At 38.9% G+C, this 19,562-nt stretch overlaps 1 long non-coding RNA gene across 3 annotated transcripts in view; it reads left to right on the top strand.

Moving 5' to 3' along the window:
• Positions 1–238: 238 nt before the first annotated feature.
• Positions 239–19,562, top strand: part of LOC143270913 (uncharacterized) — a 126,749-nt gene continuing 107,425 nt past the window's right edge. For 2 of the 3 annotated variants that reach the window (XR_013048124.1, XR_013048125.1), the window contains exons 1-2: positions 239–464; positions 4,402–4,495. This is a non-coding gene — a long non-coding RNA (uncharacterized LOC143270913). Of the gene's footprint in view, positions 465–4,401; positions 4,496–5,673; positions 5,744–19,562 lie in introns of all 3 variants that reach the window. The other variant, XR_013048123.1, reaches the window with a different exon arrangement.

Here is a 19,562-nt window from a genome sequence, read left to right as displayed (position 1 = left end):
CACCCCATTGCCAAGTACTATAATATCAGTTCAGAGTTTATTCTGAGAAAAATCATACACCATTATTCATCACATATGAAGAAATAAACACATACAAAAAACATCAGGTGTAGCTATTTTTCCAAGATTCTGTCCATGGAAATGTAGGATCCTAAGGCAGTTTCAGTGTTAGGCAATGTGTGTTGAAAACACAGGGGTGTGTTAACCTTTGTTAATCATTAAGTAGCTCATTCCAGAAATCACATTCTCCTGCTTTCTTCCATACGTGCTTTGGAACATCATACTGAGCTTTCAAAACACGATTAAACGTTAGCCACTTCTCTGAAAACCTTTCCTACTGACTCAAACTGGTTGACTCCTTTGATGTAAGTTTACATACCAAACTTCACAGCCCACTGTCGCCGGAGTAATCCCGTGGATTGAAGCACAAGACTTCGTGTCTGACATTGTCTCTTCAGTTCAAGGTTGGTGATCCCTTTCCTTTTAGTAGGCCTGTCTCACAGCTTAAACATATAAAGATGCAAACATTCGTTGATTATTTTATATGTGTTCACAGTCATTTTTTTCATGTACTTGTTTATGTGCCATTTTAAAAGTCTTCTGGCCAGTTGTTAATCCATGTCTATGATTTAGCATATCTGTTAGCCACCTTTAAATGCGTGTTATGTGGTAAGTTTATGCTGTAAGACCCTGCAAAAGAGATGAAATCAAATTGGCCTATAAGTAGACAACAGTATACATGTGATTAGTTCTAATTCCTTTGAATTACTAAGATATAACTATTTCATTTTGAAAAGGAATTTATTTTATATGCATGGGTGTTTTGCCTGTATGCACATATGCAACACTGCTTGTGGAGGCCAGAAAAGTATTGAAATCGCTGGAACTGGAGCTACAGACAGTTGTGAGCCACCATGTGGGTACTGGGAATTGAACCCAGGTCCCCAGGAAGAGCAACAAGCGCTTTTAACCACTGAGGTGTCTTTCCAGCCCCAAGGTGTAAACATTACTAATGAATGATTTTAAATTTATGGAAAAAGTTACCTTGGCATTATATAAATAATGCCATCAGATAATTTAAGTTACATGTAAAAACTTTTAACCAATAAAATTTGTACTTTAATACAATTCCTGGACTCAACACTATGTCTCCTGTCTAAGCATGCCACACTGGATTTCTTTTCTCTTTTCTTGGTCCTCCAGAAAATATAGCCATTTGCTATCTTTCTCAGTTCTTCAGGGAGACAAATGCCTTTTGTGTCCAAAACTATAACAATAGGGTTAATACATAAAGATTTCTGGCTCTCTGTGTGTTCTCTCTCCTGTTCTTTCTTGCTTACAAGATAGTCCACTCTCCAAGGTCATTGGAAGCTCTCTCATCCTGGCCAGTTCTGTTAAAATGTAACATTCAATAATTCCCAGATATTTGTGAGACCTTGAGAAGAACATGTGAAAGAAAGAGCCTTTTTAAAAACTCAAATGGGGGAACCCGGTGCCTGTGGTGTGATGTCTTGCACAGCCTTGGTGCAGTGGGGAGGGGCTTGGACCTGCCTAGGCTCTGTGTGCTGGGCTCTGCTGACTCCCCATGGGAGGAGACCTTGATTTGGGGGATGTGGGGATGTGGGGTGGCTTGGGAGGGAGGGCTGGGGGGAGGGAGGAGGGAGGAGGTGGGATCTGTGGAAAAACAAAACAAAACAAAACAAAAAAAAACAAAAAAAAACAGATGGAAACAAAGTCTATTTAAATCTTACAAGGACACGAATATGATACTTTAAAAATGCATGGGCAAGTAACCTTAGGTTGTACTATGTCATAAATGTAATTGGAATTAAATTCACTTTTAGCAAGTTGGTAAAATTGTTTATGTTATGTTTCCTAATATTAAGAGAGGAAATCAAATAAAAAATCAATAAAAGTTTTGTGTTGATTGCATGTTTAAAACGATCCTTTGGAATCCGTTAAGTGAAGAAAAAACATATTATTAAAGATAATTCACCTGTTTGTTTTTCCCTGTACTAACAATGGTCCAAATTAAGAAATACTTAGGCAGCTCACATTTGCTGGCACATTGCATTCTTACTGGGAAGCACTGGTCTAATACAACTTAATTTGTAAGCTAATACTAAAATGCTGTGGACCATATGTTGTCTGTTCTTGGCAGCCTTCTTCCTCTGCTTTTGGATATGTAGGGAGTTGAAGAAATCTTCAGGGCTGGTTAGGTAACTCTCCCCTCCCTTTTACCAATGCCTTCAAGCACATAAGACAATGTGCATAGCATAAAAATATAGAAATTATCAAAACAGACACTAAGAAAACATGTCTCTACTTAAAAAAAATCATAAAGCAAGACCAACTATTAATTGTAACCCAAACCTGTAATCCCAGCTACTCAGAAGGCTGAGGCAAGAGGATCATAAAGTCAAGGCCTGCCTGTGGGACAAAGTGAGAGCAAGGCCGCCGTGGCCAGCTTCATAGACCAGTAGTAGTGGTAGAGAACTTGCCTAACATGCTCAGGGTTCTAGTTCATTCCCAGTGCCAATTTCTCCCTCCTTCTCTTCCTCCTTCTCTCCCTCCTTCTCTTCCTCCTTCTCTCCCTCCCTCCCCTCCCCTCTCTCTCTCTCTCTGTGTTTTGAGACAGGGTTTCTCTGTGTAAAAAAAAGCAATCAATAATGTTTAGAGGGATATAAATATAAGATTACTTTTTCTGTAACAAAAGGATAAAAAAGAAAATGCTTTTAGGTTAAAAAAAAAGATATTTGGTGCTACTTTTGATCTAAAATAAAAGATTATTTTTTTAAAAGGTTAAGACAAAAGCAGAAAGGTTAAACATGTTTCAGAGCACCTGAGTAAATTACAAAAGGGTTTACAAGAAATACGACTTTAAGAAAAAGATGATAAACTGACTATACTTAAAAAAAAATCTAAGGTCAGATTTTAGGAGGGAATAACAAAATCAAACAAATGCTGCAAGTTAACTTTTAAATTTGACTTTGGAACTTTAAATAAGAAAGATAAGATGGAAAGACTCCTAAGACCCAGGGGAAGATTGCAGGCAAGAGAGGAAGTACAACTGGAGGAAGAGCGTTAGTCCCCGGGAGCGGAGCGATGGACTTTTGTCTAGGCAGATAATGACCTGGTGCAGTCGAGAAGGCACAGGCTAATGAGATTTTTAAAGGGACAATGTTTGCCACAGGTTATTGGAAACCAGGGGCACGAGGAACCTCATAAAAGATAATCATCAGGTGCCTCGGAATTCCTGCCTGTGGCTGATGAAAATGTTAACTTTTCAATATGAGCTTAATCCTCTGTATTAGTTGATAACCAAGGACCTTTTTATAAACAAATTTAAGTGATAATCAGTGCTTGTGCGACTGACCCAAACCCCCGAATTCTTATTCATGTATGTTTTAGTCCTGGAGATTTCTGATTAGCTAGACAGACAGGATATTTTCAATCTGTAACAGTTAATTATAATAGTCCGAGAATACATACAGATAGGCTTGTTTCTGTTACCTCATGATACAAGAGCTGTATTGGGTTTTCTAGAGGAACAGAAGTGAATGAACAGAATGAATATGTATTAAAAGGGGATTTGTTGTATTGGCTTCTATGATATGGTCTGCGTGGGCCAACAATAACTATCTTTACATTGGAGAAACTCTGCACCAGTAGACACTCAGTCTACAAGGCTGGATGCCTCCCCACTACCGATTTGACACTGAAGGTCTGAAAGGTTCTTGGAGAGACATTGGTCTTCAGTCCACATTGGAAGGCTGAAATAGCTGGGTTCTAATGTCAGTGAAGGGTAGCAACAGCAGCAGCAACATGGTAGATGAACTCACAAATCTATAAAGCAGTTGTTCTCAACCTTCCCAATGCTGTCACCCTTTCATACAGTCCCTCATGTTGGGGTAACCTCCAACTGTAAAGTAATTTCACTGCTACTTCATAACTGTAAGTTTGCTACTGTTGTGAATTGTAATGTAAATATCCCATATCCAGGATATCTGACATGTGATCCCAAAGGGGTCACGACCCACAGTTTGGGGACCACTGGTGTGGATGAACTTGCCAATAGAGATGTAAAGGCAAATAGGCAAAAAGCAGTATGTCTTGGCTGCTGCAGGAAAGTGCCACCTACACTAAGGGTAAGTCTTCCACTTAATGTAATTAAGAAAATGCCTTACCAGTATGCTTAGATGTAAATCTACTCTAGGTTATCCCTCACATATGTGCCAAAGGCTTGTCTCATGGTGACAAGGCTACATCTTGTCAAATTGATAAATAATATTAAACATCACAAAGACCTTGATGTTTTGGTGCTAATTTTAGTAATAATCTGCTCTGCGCTTTATTTCCTATGTGGTTTGATGTTTTGAATAAGGACATCCTTTCTTCCAGGCTTCCTTCTCATAATGACCATCTGATCTCCAAGCTCAGACTTCTCATGCTCCCCTCAACTAAGATTAGACAAGGTGAATCTCTTGATACCTGGGTAAGTAGGGTGTATATCCCTATTTTACAGACCAGTGTGTGACCTTCTATACTTAGAAACCTTAAGATTAAGGTTCAAATTCTCAAAGGGGAGAAATTGAAACAGGAAAAAAAATTAAAAAAAGACAGGAGAAGGGAAAGAAATCTTTCACTCTGGGGGTCTCACTAAAGTTTCTTTCTAGAAAAGACAAAAATTCTCATACAATTATCATGTAAAGATTTCCTCCCTTATCTACACATTTGCAGTTTAAGGATACATTCAATATTTGAGGCCCTGCATGGTCTTAGACCTTTCAAACTTATGCATGGCAGGCCCTTTGTGTTGGGAAATTTTCTTTGTTCCTAGCACCCATCAGAATGATGGCACTTTCTCGTCCTTGTCATTTCATTAGACTCTAATGCCACTAATTTGGATCCTTTCTTGTCATGGTTAATGTGTCTAAAGTTTTGTCAGTCCTGTTAATTTGTTCAAAGAACCTACTGTTCCTGCATTTCATTAATTTTTTATACTGTGTTTGTTTGCTTCTATTTTGTTACTTTCCACCCTGAGTTTGTTTTCCCCCATTTCCTCTTTTTGGATGCTGTATGTTCTCGTTTTTCTAAAACTTTCAGTATATCATTAAGTTATTAATATGCAATTTCTCCAGTTTTTATGTAGGCATTTAGTGCTATAAAGTTTCCTCTTAGGACTGCTTACATGTGCCTCACAATTTTTGATATGTTATGTTTCTATTTTTATTCAAGTCTAGGAAGTTTTAACATTCTTTCTTGAGTTTTCTCTTTACCCAATTTTAATTTGGTAGTGTGTTGTTTAGTTTCCATAGATTTGTGTGCTTTTTGCCATTTATACTATTGTTGATAATCAGTTTTATTCCTTTGTGGATAGGAAGCAGGATATTATTTCATTTTCCCTGTATTTGTTGAGTCTTCTTTTGTGTCCTAATATGTGGGCAATTTTTTTTCCGGAGCTGAGGACCGAACCCAGGGCTTTGCACTTGCTAGGCAAGCGCTCTACCACTGAGCTAAATCCCCAACCCCTATGTGGTCAATTTTGAATAAAGTTCCATCATCTACAGAGTAAAAAATATATTCTTTAGATTTAGGGTAGAACATTCCACAAACATACATTAAAAATATTTGATTTATGATGTCATTTAACTCCAAAATTTCTGTGTTTAGTTTTTTTTCCAGATGCCCTGTCCATTGGTGAGTGTATGGCATTGAAATTACCAGCTATCATGGTGTTTAGGTCAGTCTGTGGTTTTACATTGAATAATATTTCTCTTATGAAGTTGGGTGCCCCTGTGTTTGGTGCATATATGTTTCAAATTATAATACCCTGTTGGTGAATTATTTTCCTTGATGAATATCACACCCCTCCTTATTTCTTCTAACTAGTTTTTGTTTGAGGTCTATTCTTTCAAATATTAGAATAGCTGTGCCTTCTTGATTCTTAGTTGTATTTCCTTGAATACCTTGCTGTTGCTTACAAATCAGGCCTTTGTTTTAAGCTACTGGACTTTGGTCTCAGGTCAGGAGGGTGAGTAAGAAGCTGCATTCTTGGAAGTTCACTATCTTTATTACCTAGATATGGCCCCTGTCTGTCTGTTTATCAGGGATCTGTCTAACCCTCATTCTCTCAACATTGCAAGCTGGCCAGCACATGACAACACACTAAACAAACATGTAATATGATTGCATTTTGACCACTTAGAAGGGTAAAAGACAGGGTGAAGGTCTATATCTGGTCAGAAAATGCAAGCATTTTTGGTCAAGACAGCACATGGATTGATTGATTGAAGCAGTATGCAGCTACCAAGATGCAGAGAGAATGGGAAAGAGGAGGTAAAAAAATAATCTTTGGGAAAAGTGGCTCTGGGAGACAGCCATATTTGTCACACTGGCTGGCCTGGCAGGGCTTTGAGTTATGGCCTGGAGGCTTCAGGGTGGTTTAGATATAAGTCACTGGGAGAAGAAATGCAGACTCAGAGGGTAAGAATAAAAAGGTTTCTATGTGGTCTGGATGTCGGGGAGCATTATGAAGGACAGTGCATCATACCAGAGGCAGAGTGACAGAGACTCGAGGTGGAAAAACATTCTAGATATTATGAGAACATTGAAAGAGAGCGTGAAGTAAGGAGTAAGAGAAGCAGGCACTGTGGACAATATGGCAGAGGGGCCTAAAGAGTAAGCAGAAAGAAAAAGGCACCATACAGAGCACACGATGGAGCGGAAGAAACCCCTTTTATAGCTTTTCTCCAGAGGATGGGGAGGCAGGAATCAGGGACAGCACATGTTTACAAGCTTTCCGCCATACCCATAAGACAGAGAAGCAGAAGATAAGGAAAAAATGTGTTTACAAATTCCTGGGGAATGATGTCTCAGCTTGCCTTCCTGTCAGAGCAGAGGGCCTGTCAATTGTTTCACTCAAGAGCCAGAGGGGCAAGTGTGGCTTGACTTTCCTAAGCTGTGGATCTGGTCTTAAAGTGGTAGGTCCCCAATCTAACCCATGACTGACCACAATACAAAACCCTGGACACCAAGGTTCAGGAGTGACTCCCTGCTTGACAAAACTTAACATGAACAAAATATCGGATAGCTTCATAAATTGGAGCCATGAGTGTAAATGTTTTTGAGTCCTTACAGCAAACAATCAAGCTTGAGGTGGCTCCTGTGGAAACCTGTACCAGAACATACTAAAAATGAAGTATAAGAAACTTTTGCGAGAAAAGCAAGAGCTCCTAGTTGGAAATTACCCTCCCTTTGATGGGCCTGGATATGAAATGTAAGCAAAACCCGGTTGAGTGCATCTTCTATCCTTTTTGTTGACCTGTAACATGCATTCCTAAGTTCTAAGAGCAGCATTCATGACATTCCCTTCTCTTAAAAAACATGTTTTTAATGGAAATAGAATGATATCAGTTTCTCCAATCTCTTTCCTCCCTCAAGTTTCTCTGTCCCATCCCTGCTCTCAAACTGATAGTCTATTTTTCCTTACTATTGTTACTTAAATATGTGTGTACACACACACACACACACACACACACACACACACACACACACACACACACACACACACACAGAGCTTGCTGAGTCCCGTGAGGCGGCAGGAGAAAGGGTAGATGGGACTGGCAGGCAGAGAAGAAATAGAAGGACACACTTTCCCCGAGAAGCCATACCCACACTTGAATATGCATTGCTTTCTGAGACTCTCTTTAGAAAATCGCACACTCATAGTTTTGCATGTTTTCCTTTCTGAGCACCTCTTTTTTCTCATAACCCTCAAGTTTAAATCTACACTTAACAGCTTTTTAAAAAAGATTTATTTATTTATTATGTATACAGAAGAGGGTGCCAGGTCTCATTACAGACGGTTGTGAGCCACCATGTGGGTGCTGGGAATTGAACTCAGGACCTCTGGGAGAGCAGTCGGTGCTCTTAACCTCTGAGCCATCTCTCCAGCCCCCTAAATCTATATTTAAATACCTTTAATAAAATCCCCAACTCTGTTTCATACCATTAGTTCATGAATCCAATACTGGACTAGGTTGAGGTGTCTAAATGATGAGCGGAGCTACCCAGGCTGCTTCGGGCAACAGAATACAATGGTCATGCCCCCTTCACCTTCCTTGACAGTTTCAGCTCTAGGTAAGCAATTACACTCTCAAAATTCTACACAGGGACCTTTAGAAACAAATTGTGTCTCATTCGGAGTGATTTGGTGAAATCTCAGGCTGTCTCCATTCTGTCACTGGTGGGCCCGAAGCACCACCCTGCTTAGCATATGCATGTTCTATATGCCATCCACTCCTTAGTTACTTAGTGTCTAGGTTATCAGAATCACTGTGTGCCAGCGCTTGTATGTAGGACTCAGTATTACTCATAGTTTGAGCACCCACTAGTGGTTGTGGAAGGTAGCACCTGAGGCAGGATAGAAAGAAAATTATGGGAACATGTGAAGAAAAAGGGGACTCTGGAATCTGGTGAAAACTTCTTAACAGATAAAACTAAAAAAAATTCAACCTAACTGACAACCTTTGCTAACATAGAGACAATATTTCTTTTAAGAATTTTAAAGGGCTGACAAGATAGCTAAGAGACACCTGACAACCTTAGTTTGATCCCTGGATCTAACAAGGCTTCAGGAAATAACAGATTCCTGAGATGATTACCCTCTGACCACCGAAGGCAAAACACACACACACACACACACACACACACACACACACACACACACACACACACACACAGTTAAAATAATAACAAGCCTTGGGTAGGACATCCTTTCATGGATATTTTTTGGGGAACATCACAAATGCCACAGTCTTGCCACAGTCTGGGTTCAGGCCCTGAGATGGGGAAGGGATGTAGGCATGAAGAAATGAAGTGTCTGGCCACCAGGCGAGTTTCACACAAGTGGCTGGCCCTGAATAGCTCCAGCCGCCTTTATTTATACATCAAAAACAAGCATGTTTTTTCAATCCTCCAACGTTAACCCCCAGCAAAAACAAATATGTCAAATGTGTTTTTCTCAATTTTCATATCAAAACATCTTTAAACCCAAAACAACAGCTATCATTTTGCTAGCTTGGTCAAATACCAATACTGAGCCAGGTACATCCTGTCTTTATAAAACTAAAGGGTGATTGGCATAGGCACACATTTTCAAGAACAACAATCCTGTTCAAAACACATTTACAGAAATAGGGGTGATCTGCCTCCGATTCTGTCAGCTCTGAATCAGAACAGCTCCCAGGGACTGAAGTGACAGCTGGCTTCCCCAGACAAGAAACCTGGGAAGCATCAACTCCCAAAGAATTTTAGAGGAAGACATTCAAGGGAAAAATGGGGTTTCTGGGAATGATCATATATGTCCCATGTGTGACTGACAAAATGGCACTAAAACCGGCCAGAGAATCATCAATATTATGAGAGAGGAGAGCATGCAGGCCACATGGTCCCAGCAGTATTCTGTGCGGTCCCTTTTAGAATGATGTTGGCATTTTGAGGAGGCTTAGGAGTTGTGGTCTTGCTGGCCGGAGCCAGATGGATTTGGTACAGAATTCTAACAGACATTAAAACTAATACCATTATTCCTCAAATGGTTCCATAAAACAGAGAAAGAAGGGTATTTTCTAAAATCCTTTAATGATGCCAGCATTACATTGATAATAAAAAAATATGACAAAGACTCAACAAAAAGAAAATTATACATCAATATATTTGATGAAATCAATATCAAAATTATCAATAAAATATTTGCAATTTCAAACACACCAAAAAAATTATCCAAAATGACAAAGTTGGCTTCATTCCAGAAATACAGGCATGGTTCAACATATGCAAATCAATAATTATAACCCACCACATAAACAGACATAAGGACAGAAACTACATGATCATCTCATTAGATGCAGAAAAGGCTTTTGACAAAAGCCAACAACCACCCGATAAAATTATCTGGAGAAAATAGGTGTATAGGGGATATATTTCAATATAATAAAGGAAATTTACAAGCCCACAGCCAACATCATTCTAAGGGGGGGACTCAAAACATTTCCACAAAACTCAGGAACAATAAAAGGATGTGAACTCTATCCATTCTGTTCACCATAGCACCTGAAGTCTTCCCAGAGTAATGAGACAAGTGAAGGAGATAAACAGAATACACGTAGGAAAAGAAGAGTTAAAGGTATATTTATTTGCAGAATATATAATTCTACACATAGAAGGCCTGAATGACTACCAGAGATCTCCAACTGATAAATACTTTCATCAAAGTAGCAGGATACAAAATTAATACCCTCAAACCAGTAACCTTCCTATACACAAATGCCAAACACACTGAGAATGAAATCAAGGTAATGCTGCCTCAATAGCCTCACAATAGCCTCAATTTTTTCTAGGACTAAATCTAACCAAGGAAGTGAAAACCTTGTACAATGAAAACTTTTAAAACACCAAAAAAAGCTGAAGTAAATACAAGGAGATGGAAAGACCTTTTATGCTCATGGGTTGGTAAGATAAATATTGTGAAAATGTCCATACTACCAAACACAATCTACACATTCAATGCAATCCCAGTCAAAATTCCAATATAAATATTCACAGAAATTGAGTAAAAATCAGCATTAAATTTCATATGGAAAGGCAAAGGCCTGGGATAGCCACAACAACCCTGAACAACAAAGACAAAACTCCTGTAAGTATCCCTGGCCCAGATTTCAAGTTATTCAACAGAGCTATAATAATAAAAACAACACAGTACTAGAATAAGAACGCATCCATTGAGCAATTGAATAGAACTGAGGACCCTCATACAAAGCCATACTCCTACAGTCACCTCATTTGTGAAAAATGGTAACAATACACATGGTATCTTTAACAAACGGTGCTGGTTAAACTGGATGTTTTCATCTAGAAGGAGAGACCCTCATCTCTCACCCTACACATCCATTTGGAGCTCAACTTCAAATGGATCAGGAATCTCAACATAAAGCCCAACATCTTGAATCTGATAGAGGAGAAAGTAGGGAATATACTTGAAATCATTAGCAGAGGAAGGGTCTTTCTGGACAGGACCCTGATAGTGCAGGAATTTGGACCAACATTGAATACATCGAACCTCAGGAAACTTAATATTTCTGTACAGCAAAAGACACCATCACTTGAATGAAGAGGAAGCATACAGAAAGGAAAAAAATCTTCAGCAGCTATACATTGGACATAAAGTTAGCATTTAGAACATGTAGCGAAGTAAAAAAAAAATTAGACATGGAGAAACCAAACAATCCAATTAAGAAAATATGGGCTACCAAGTGAGTTCCAGGAAAGGCTCAAAGCTGCACAGAGAAACCCTATCTCGAAAAATAAAAAAAAGAAAGAAAAGAAAATAGAGCATAGAACTATATAGAGATTTTTCAAAAGAAACACAATGGCTGACAGACTTTAACACACTTGTTCTCAACCTTCATAGTGTTGTGACCCTTTAATACAGTTCCTCATACTGTTGTGGCTCACAGCCACAAAATTATTTTTGTTTCTACTTTATAACTGTAATTTTGCTGCTCTTATTAATTGTAATGTAAATATCTGTATTTTCCAATGATTGTGGATGACCGACAGGTTGAGAATCACTGCTTTAACAGACTATTCCACATCATTAGCTATCAGGGAAATGGAAATTAAAACTATTTAGGGATTTTATCTTACCTTCGTCAGAATGGCTAAGATCTGAAAGAAAAAGATGACAAATGCTGGCATGGATGTGGAGGAAGAGGAGCATTTATTCACTGCTGGTAGGAGAGAAAACTGGTGTAGGCATGTTGGAAATCAATGTGGCAGTTCTTCAAGAAGCTGAACTAGATCTCCTACGTGATCCAGCTATACCACTTCTGGGCACATACCCAAAGGACTCTATATCCTACTACAGAGATATTTGCTGTTTGTTCATCTTCATTGCTGCTTGATTCACAAAAACCAGGAAATGGAAACATCCCAGATGTCCATCAATGATAAATGGATAATGAACGTTTGGTATATTTACATAATGGATATCACTCAGCTATTAAGAAAAATGAAGCTGCTGGGAATAATGGTACACACCTATAATCCCAGCACTCAGGAGGCAGAGGCAAGTGTATATCTGTGAGTTTGAGGCCAGCCTGGTCTATTAGTGAGTTCTAGACCAGCTAGAGCAGTGAGACCCTGTCTCAGAATAAAAGAACAAAGAAGAAAAAGGAAATTAGTACGGGAATAGATGGAGCTGGAAACAACCATTCTGAGTGAGGTAACCCAGACCTAGAAAGACAAAACATCACATCTCTTCTGTCATTTGTGTACATTAGTTTTGAATCTTTAGACATGTGTGTTTTATTTGGAATTCACATAGAGGTCAGAAAACTAAGGACCATGAACAGGGACTTTCAAGGGAGGGGGGCTGAAGGTTTAAAAGGGAAATATGGAACAGGAAGAGATAAACCGGAATGGAGGAGTGTTTAAGACTATTATTTTACCTGGGCAAAGATGTGTTACATTTTTTTTTTTGCCGCAGAATATTACTTTAACTGTGTAAAGGTGTGTTACTTTTCTTTATGCTGCATTTGTTTAATGATATAAGGATGTGTGTTTAATTATGTGAAGATATATTGTATCTGTTTCACCTTGCCTGGTGAAACACCTGGTTAGTCTAATAAAAAGCTGAATGGGAAGTAGTTAGGCAGAGAAAGGATAGGTGGGGCTAGCAGACAGAATCAATAGGAGGAGAAATTTAGGCTCAAAACGAAGAATGAGAGGAACGGGGGAAGAAAGAAGAGGAGAGAATGAGGGACATGGCTAGGGCCAGAAGCCAGGCAGAAGCCACCCAGTCAGTCAGCCAGACACAGAGAAGCAGTTAAAGTAAGATATATAGAAGTAAGAAAGGTAAGAATCCCTGAGGCAAAAAGTAGATAAAAAGAAATAGGTTAATCTAGGTTAAAAGAGCTAGGCAGAAACGTGCCTAAGTTAGGCCGAGCATTCAAAACTAATAAGTCCCTGTGTCATGATTTGGGAGCTGGTTGGTGGCCCAAAAGAAAAAGCCTGGTGCAGAGGAGGGGAAGGCAGAGTAGAAGAGGGAACTTGGCAGGAATAAATACTAAGGACTTTTCTAAAAAGCCAAATGTGAACATACTACTGTAGAAGCTTCCTAAAATGTAGTTGTACACATGCATGAAAAGAGTTAAAATGGTGTTATCCTATAACAGAGCGACAGTGGCCCCACCTGACACCAGAGACCAACAAATAAAAGGCCATTACTTCTTCTTTTTGGAGTTGTTGGCCTCTGAGGTACCAAAGATCCCCAAACATTAAAGATGATTTCCAGTGTTCTTGGCTACCCTTCAGCACTTGGCATTAAGATCCTATTGCAGCAGACACCACACATTTGAGTCATAGACCATAGTGAAGTTAAACTGATACTAACCCGGAATCTTCATCTCTACTGACCAGATTGTATAGTTCAGGAAGTTGCTAGGCACTCTGCTGGAGGGGAAAAGGGATCGCTAATCTTACCCAGCTGAGAGTCCTGTGAGCTGCAATAACGACTGAGGGCAAGATCCGCCCACTGTTGCAATCATGGCACAAAAGTCTTAGGAGTAATCAACCGCTTTCTGATTTTGTTTAAAGTCCTTACACAAGATGGAACTCCTACCCGGCACCATTGCTGGGCCAAGAATATATGACCAAATAGAACATAGAATCTAGAAGAGACCCTACTATAATTCTATTAAATAGATATAATATTAAATTAACTCCTAATGGTACCAAGATTAATAGCATAACTCTGGTCAGAGAAACTTCAGGTTGCAGTACATGATGATCAACACAGAACCCCACAACTGACCAATGTGTACAGAATAAGAGGTTGCAGAATTTTCAGCCATAAATGGAACATGTATGTCACACCTCCTCCTGCAATGGTCCAGGGATCATTTCTGAAGAGGAGGCAGAAAGAATATAAAGGCTAGAGGCAGTGGATGATTGTGAGGAAACTGTCTTCTGGGTACAACGATGCAGCTTTGCACATGAATTCACAGTATTTGTGATAACATGCACTTACCTGTGCAGGCCCAACGCAGATCAATCCCAGCACAGTGAGGGCAGCTGTTCACAAAATTCCACCTCTAACAGAGGAGCTATTAGCAGTTGCTAGATGCGGGGTGTGGTCGATACATTGTGCACCCCAATAAACTTATCTGGGGGTCAGAGAATAGAACAGCCATAATATTAAACATACAGGTTAGGCAGTGGTAGCACATGCCTTTAATCCCAGCACTTGGGAGGCAGAGCCAGGCAGATCTCTGTGAGTTCAAAGCCACACTGGAAACAGCCAGGCATGGTGACTCACGCCTTTAATCTCAGGAAGTGATGGCAGAAAGCAGAAAGGTATATAAGAGTGAGGACCAGGAACTAAAGCCTGTTAAGCTTTCAGGCTTTTGAGTAGCAGTTCAGCTGAGATCCATTTGGATGGGGATACAGAGGCTTCCAATCTGAGGAAATAGGATCAGCTGAGGAACTGGCAAGGTGAGGTGGCTGTGGCTTGTTCTGCTTCTCTGATCTTCCAGCATTCACCCCAATAACTGGCTTCAGGTTTGATTTTATTAATAAGATCAGAGGGTCAGTTTTCTCCAAGAGCATAAATCTACAGTACTCCAGTGGAAGGCCACCCACTCAGGAGTATTTGGCAGCACAAATTGGCCTTGTTAGAAGAAAAAGACACAAAGTTGGTTGGGATGGGGAAAGGGGTAGATCTGGAAAGAGTTGTGGAGGGAGGGGTAATATAATAAAAACATGTGAAATTCTCACAGAACTAATAAAATATATATTGAATACCTATAATTATTCAGGGGAAAAGAAAAAATTTTATGACAAAATTAGGCTGAAGGAATTTATGACCACTAAGCTAGACTTACAGATGATACTGAAAGGAATTCTTTAGACTGAAAATAAACACATCCAAGAGGTTATGGAAAAAATAAAGAGCATTAGAAGAACAATTAAGCAAACGAATATAAGAAAGAGACTACCCACTAAAGAATCAACAAAATAATGGGAATCAATACACTTATTTTATTAGTAACATTGAACATTAATAGTATCAATTCTCCAGTTAAGAGACTCATACTGGAATAAGAAATGCAATCTATCAACCTGCTTCCTCCAAGAAGCACACTTCATCATAAAAGACAGACACTACCTTAGGGTAAAAAGATGGGAAAATGTATTCCAATTAAATGGAAACAAGCAGATGGGACTATACTATTATATGACAAACTATATTTCAAATAGAAATCAAATAGAAAGAAGACCAATTAATTCTGATAAGGGATACATTTAAAAACAAGCTTGAATCTATAGGAGACTGTAATAGAATATTATTTTAAGGTGTGTTACTTTTGTTTATGTTACATTTGTTTAATTCTGTGAAGATGTGAGGCTGTGCCTACCTAAAATACCTGATGGTCTAATAAAGAGCTGAACGGCCAATAGCAAGGCCGGAGAAAGGATAGGTGGGGCTGGCAGGCAGAGAGAATATATAGAGGGAGAAATCTGGGAGAACAGGGCTAGCAGCCAGAGAAGGAGGAGGACTCCAGGGGTCAGTCACCCAGCTACACAGCAAGCCACAGAGTAAGAGTAAGATTTACAGAAGTAAGAGAACAGGAAAAGCCCAGAGGCAAAAGATAGACAGGAAAATTTAAAGTTAAGGAAAGCTGGATAGAAATAAGACAAACTAAGTTCAGGCGTTCATAAGTAAGAATAGGCCTCCATGTGTGATTTATTTGGGAGCTGGGTGGTGGGCTCTCCAAAAGAGCCAAAGAGCCAAAATAACTGGCAACAGGAGACAATGAAACCAGTTTAAGAAGGAAGTTATAGGTGTAAGTACCAAAACCATAGGAACCTCAGATAAATATCTTAAAGATACGCCTTAGGTCTTTGGAAAAACAAGAACAAATTAAACCCCATCAGTAGAATGAAAAATAATTAGGATCAAGACACAAATTAAACTCTCAATAAAAAATTGCCAAGAATCAGTGAAACAAAGAGTTTGTTCTTCGAAAAAATAAACAAGATAAAAAGAATTCTTAGCAAAACTAATTAAAAGAAATACAGAAAAGATCAAAATTAATAAACTTAGAGATAAAAAGGAGCATTATGACAAATAACAGTGAAATCCTGAAAATCCTAAGGACATACCTTAGAGACATAACACTCTACTAAAATAGGAAAATTTAAAAGAAATGTATAAACTTCTAGACTCATACAACCTATCAAAATTAAACCAAGATGAAATAATTAAGCAGTTCTGGAACAGTGAGATTGGATTATTTTTTTTTTTGTGATATATATTTTTTATTTTACAATACCATTCAGTTCTACATATCAGCCATGGGTTCCCCTATTCTCCCCCCTCCCACGCCCTCCCCTTACCCCCAGCCCACCTTCCATTCCCATCTCCTCCAGGACAAGTCCTCCCCCGAGGACTGTGATCGACTTGGTAGACTCAGTCCAGGGAGGTCCAGTCCCTTCCTCCCAGACTGAGCCAAGTGTCCCTGCATAAGTTCCTGGTTTCAAACAGCCAACTCATGGAATGAGCACAGGACTTGGTCCCACTGCCTAAATGCCTCCCAAACTGATCAAGCCAATCAACTGTCTCACCTATTCAGAGGGCCTGATCCAGCTGGGAGCCCCTCAGTCTTTGGTTCATAGTTCATGTGTTTCCATTCATTTGGCTATTTTTTTTTCAATAATTGAGTAAAACTGAAATTTATTATATGCCACAGTCGTCCTACGGACCTCCATGCTATATATATATAGCCTCTATGGTTCTATGGGTTGTGGTCTGATTGTTCATTTTATATCTAGAATCCACCAATGAGTGAGTACATACCATAACTGTCTTTCTGGGTTTGGGTTACCTCACTCAGGATGATATTTTCTAGTTCCATCCATTTGCCTGCAAATTTCATGCTTTCATTGTTTTTCTCTGCTGAGTAGTACTCCATTGTGTATATGTACCACATTTTTTTCATCCATTCTTCCGTTGATGGGCATCTAGGTTGTTTCCAGGTTCTGGCTATTACAAATAGTGCTGCTATGAACATAGCTGAGCATGTATCTTTATGGTATGTATCAGCATTCTTTGGGTATATGCCCAAGAGTGGGATGGCTGGGTCTTGAGGTAGTTTGATTCCTAATTTTCTGAGAAACCGCCATACTGATTTCCATAGTGGTTGTACAAGTTTACATTCCCACCAACAGTGGAGGAGTGTTCCCTTTGCTCCACATCCTCTCCAACATTGGTTGTCATTGGTGTTTTTGATCTTAGCCATTCTAACAGGTGTAAGGTGGTATCTCAGAGTCGTTTTGATTTGCATTTCTCTGATGATTAAGGATGTTGAGCATTTCTTTAAATGTCTTTCAGCCATATGTAGTTCTTGTTTTGTGAATTCTCTGTTTAGCTCTTTAGCCCATTTTTTAATTGGACTGTTCAGTGCTTTGATGTCTAGTTTCTTGAGTTCTTTATATATTGTGGAGATCAATCCTCTGTCAGATGTGGGGTTGGTGAAGATCTTTTCCCAATCTGTTGGCTGTCTTTTTGTCTTATTGACTGTGTCTTTTGCCCTGCAAAAGCTTCTCAGTTTTGAGAGGTCCCATTTATTAATGGTTGTGCTCAGGGTCTGTGCTGTCGGTGTTTTATTTAGGAAATGGTCTCCAGTTCCAATGCGTTCAAGAGTGCTTCCTATCTTCTTTTCTATTAAGTTTAGTGTAACTGGATTTATGTTTAGGTCTTTGATCCACTTGGACTTGAGTTTTGTGCATGGTGACAGATATGGATCTATTTGTAATCTTTTACATATTGACATCCAGTTATGCCAGCACCATTTGTTGAAGATACTTTCTTTGTTCCATTGTATAGTTTTGGCTCCTTTGTCAAAAACCAGGTGTTCATATGTGCATGGATTAATGTCAGGGTCTTCAATTCGATTCCATTGGTCCGTATGTCGGTTTTTATACCAGTACCAAGCTGTTTTTATTACTATAGCTCTATAGTAGAGTTTGAGGTCCGGGATGGTGATGCCTCCAAGGGTTGCTTTATCATATAGGATTCTTTTAGCTATCCTGGGTCTTTTGTTTTTCCATATAAAGTTGAGTATTTTTCTTTCCAAGTCTGTGAAGAATTGTGTTGGGATTTTGATGGGGATTGCATTGAATCTGTAGATTGCTTTTGGTAAGATTGCCATTTTTACTATGTTAATCCTACCTATCCATGAGCATGGGAGATCCTTCCATTTTCTGATATCTTCTTCAATTTCTTTCTTTAGAGATTTAAAGTTCTTATCAAAAAGGTCTTTCACTTGTTTAGTTAGTGTTATCCCAAGGTATTTTATATTATTTGTGGCTATTGTAAAGGGTGATGTTTCACTGACTTCTTTCTCAGCCCTTTTATCATTTGTGTATAGGAGGGCTACTGATTTTTTTGAGTTGATCTTGTATCCTGCCACTTTACTGAAGGAGTTTATCAGCTGTAGAAGTTCCCTGGTAGAGTTTTTGGGGTCACTTATGTATACTATCATATCATCTGCAAATAGTGAAAGTTTGACTTCTTCCTTGCCAATTTGTATCCCTTTGATCTCCTTTTGTTGTCTTATTGCTCTAGCTAGAACTTCTAGTACTATATTGAATAAATATGGGGAGAGTGGACAGCCTTGTCTTGTTCCTGAATTTAGTGGTATCGCTTTGAGTTTCTCTCCATTTAATTTGATGTTTGCTGTTGGCTTGCTATAAATTGCTTTTATTATGTTTAGAAATGTTCCTTGTATTCCTATTCTTTCTAAGACCTTTATCATGAAGGGGTGTTGGATTTTGTCAAAGGCTTTTTCAGCATCTAGGGAGATGATCATGTGGTTTTTTTCTTTCAGTTTGTTTATATGGTGTATTACATTGACTGATTTCCGTATGTTGAACCATCCTTGCATCCCTGGGATGAATCCTACTTGGTCGTGATGGATGATTGTTTTGATGTATTCTTGGATTCGGTTTGCCAATATTTTGTTGAGTATTTTTGCATCAATGTTCATGAGGGAGATTGGTCTGTAGTTCTCTTTCTTTGTTGCATCTTTGTGTGGTTTGGGTATCAGGGTAATTGTAGCCTCATAAAAAGAGTTTGGTAGTGTTCCTTCTGTTTCTATTGTGTGGAACACTTTGAAGAGGATTGGTATTAGTTCTTTGAAAGTCAGGTAGAATTCTGCACTGAAACCATCTGGTCCTGGGCTTTTTTTAGTTGGGAGACTTTTGATGACTGTTTCTATTTCTTTAGGGGTTATTGGTCTATTTAAATGGTTTATCTGGTCTTGATTTAATTTTGGTATTTGGTATTTATCCAGAAAATTGTCCATTTCTTCCTGGTTTTCCATTTTTGTGGAGTACAGGTTTTTGAAGTATGATCTGATGATTCTCTGGATTTCCTCATTGTCTGTTGTTATGTCTCCCTTTTCATTTCTGATTTTGTGAATTTGGGTGTTCTCTCTTTG

The sequence above is a fragment of the Peromyscus maniculatus genome, chromosome X (genome assembly GCF_049852395.1).
Source record: "Peromyscus maniculatus bairdii isolate BWxNUB_F1_BW_parent chromosome X, HU_Pman_BW_mat_3.1, whole genome shotgun sequence".
NCBI lineage: Eukaryota > Metazoa > Chordata > Mammalia > Rodentia > Cricetidae > Peromyscus > Peromyscus maniculatus.
Note: the sequence above shows the minus strand (reverse complement) of the source record. Positions and strands in the feature narration are given on the sequence as shown.